This window comes from Echinops telfairi, unplaced genomic scaffold (genome assembly GCF_000313985.2).
Source record: "Echinops telfairi isolate 266 unplaced genomic scaffold, ASM31398v2 ScPeMD7_31;HRSCAF=116, whole genome shotgun sequence".
In the NCBI taxonomy this organism is placed as follows: domain Eukaryota; kingdom Metazoa; phylum Chordata; class Mammalia; order Afrosoricida; family Tenrecidae; genus Echinops; species Echinops telfairi.
In genome coordinates, this window is record NW_022103928.1 from 40,893,742 (window position 1) to 40,896,575 (window position 2,834).

Below are 2,834 nucleotides of genomic sequence, written 5' to 3' on the forward strand. Positions count from 1 at the left end.
TGGTACCTGCCATACTATTGATACTGCAACCGGGTTCCTTTTACACAGCAGCCACTAAAATGGACTGACGCATTCCATGGTGGGGCAGGACCAGGCAATGTTTCCTGTTGTTACAAGTGGCATGGCCAAGAGTTGAAACTGATTTGATAGGCCACCCGAACCAACAGGCTTTCTTAACGAGCCACATGTGTGAGTCTTCCCTGCAAGGCCGAAAGGTAGCCAGTGAGGGCTGCCCCTCATCTCAGAGCCAGTGTGTCAGCGGTGCCTAGGAGGTGGGGTTGATGCTCTCTGCTCTCTCCTCCCTTGGCAGGGTGAGAGGACAGCATGGGTTTGTCATTGACAACATCCTCTGCCTTCCAAGGATGCTGGGGTGGGATGGGTGGGTCTTTGGCCCCGAGGCTGGTGAGGAGAATGGGGATGACACATGGAGAAAGAATGAGACCTGAAATCACACAAAAGGACCTGGTGAGCAGGGCGACTCCTGGGGAGGGAAGGGGCGGGCCTAGGTGCCAGTGAGAGAGGGTGCTGAGTGGCAAGAGGGCAGAGAAGAGTTAGGGGAAATGCTATGCGGAATGGCAGAGATGGTTCCAGTGGTCTGAGGTGTGTGATGCTCACGACCTTCCCCAGCCTCCCTGGTCAACCCTGGACTTGACCAATCCCTGCTTGAGGAGCTGGGATTGTTCTTGGCTGGGGGTGGAGCAGGCATGTGAGAGCTTGTCTGCTGGCCATGGGGTGCCTGTGAGACAAGAGCCCAAGGTGCTAGCCACAGTGGTCGTTTAGACGAGGGAATGTGTCCTTTCACTTCCAAGACAGCAAGGCGAGGCTGGTGCCAGGTCCAGGGCCCCATCCAGGTCCAGAGCATCTCTGTGGACTTAAGATCATCTTTTGCCCCCTTGAGCACTCTCTGGGGGAACACCGGCCAGTCTCCAGCTAGAGCTGCTGATGGGCATAGTCTCCCGTGGGCTTCCCAGTGTGGGGGCAGCAAGCGGCCTATGGTAGCTAAGCTGCAATTCTTCCAGAGGCCTGCCCTCTTCATTTCAGTCTGCACATGAGTGCCAAGGATGGGGGTGGCAGGGGTTTCCCAGGAGGATGGGGGAAAGGGTAATGTGTCTTGATGCCTCTTTATCTATACTGCAAAAGGGTAATGCGCCCAATTCCCTGTAGTTGAGGGAGAAGAGGCAGAGGAGGCACAACTCCAGGGTAGGTTGGGGTAGATGCCCCCCCCCAACCCCTGTCACCAGCGGCTGTGTGTACACTGTACTGAAAAGCCTGCATGGTTTACTAGCCCTATCGCCTACTGTGGACTTCCAAGGAATCCACCTTGGATTCGTTTGATCCCACTCATGACCTTTGGGATCCCCAGAGTCTTGACTGGCTGATTTTCAGAAGTGGATCACCAGCTCCTTCTTCCTACTCCACCTTAGTCTGGAATACCCCTTGGAACCAGTTCAGCATCAGTCACATGCCACCCTCCACCAACAGAGAGGTGGTGGCTGAGTGTGAGATTCATTGGTCAGGGATCATGACCCCAAATACTACCCCCTCACTCCCCCAGCCCCTTCAACTGCAACTGTGAAGGCAGGGCCTTTTTAGTACAGATTCCTCTGCTGGCTCACTGAGGACCACCCTCAGGTTCCACCAGACCCAGGCTCTTGCCTCCTACCTAGCTGTAGTTCTGGGCTGCGCTGACCTCTTCAGGGAGGTGGGTCTAGACTCTGCTCCTGATTCTCACCCATGGCCAACGGGTTCTGTGGGCCTGGCCCCTCTATGCAAGGCCAACTTCCTGAAGGTAAAGTTATTCTCTCCTTCTTATCATTTATAAATGTCAAAGTTGGTTGCAAGTCATCATATTATACCTATTCCTAAGTGGGTCTTAGGACATGGGGTGGTGGAGTTCTGAGCACAGACAGATAAGACAGAGGCACCGGGGGGACTTAGGGCTCCATCTTGCTAAAACAACAATAAAAACAAATCCACCCACCCTAAAGGGAGTACTGTGCACCACACAAAGAGCTCTAGTGGTGTATTGGTTACATGTTGGGCTGTTAACAGCAGGGTCTGCAGTTGGAAACCCCCAGCCGCTCCTCAGGAGAAAGAAGAGGCTTTCTACACCATCAAGAGTTCCAGCCTCAGAAATGCACAGGGGCAGTTCCTCCCTTCCCAATAGGAGGCCCTGAGTCAGCATCAACTCGGTGGCAGTGAGTTTGAGAGCAGCCAAGTGGCAGAAGAGACACAAGTCACAGCCACACCAGAGCTCAGTGGGCCCAGGGGAGGCTGGAGTTGCTGGACAGTCTGGGGAAGCAGGGAGGCAGAAGGGTCTGCGAGGGCAGAACTGTTAAGATCACCGAGGCAAAAGGGGAAGAAATACCCAACTCCAACAGTCACAGATGCAGCAGCAATGGGTTAGGTTAGCACTGGGGAAATGATTGCAGGGCAGTGGCCAGCCCTGTTTAGTTGCAGGAGCAGACCTATACACCCAGAAATGAACACCAATGCTTGGAGCCAAGGTCAGATGTTGAATGAAGGTTGCTGATACTCACTGCCTAGATTGAGCAAAGCTGCGGAGATTGAGCAGGACTGCAGCCACCTGGCCCTTGGCCTACATTCTCCAGGCTTACAAAGGCTGCTCAGAACCTGCTAAGGCTGGCCAGCAGGTTTCCAGAACCCCACTTTCCTCTCTGACAACCCCTACCTTTGAGCCACTTTGAAACTGGGATTGCACCCAAGATTTATTTTGAAGAAGGGTTCAACTGCTAAGCCAAAAGGAAAGACCACATTTTGAAAGCCATCCACCTAGCGCCAATAGAGGGGGCTTCAAAAAGGTCAGGGGTAAG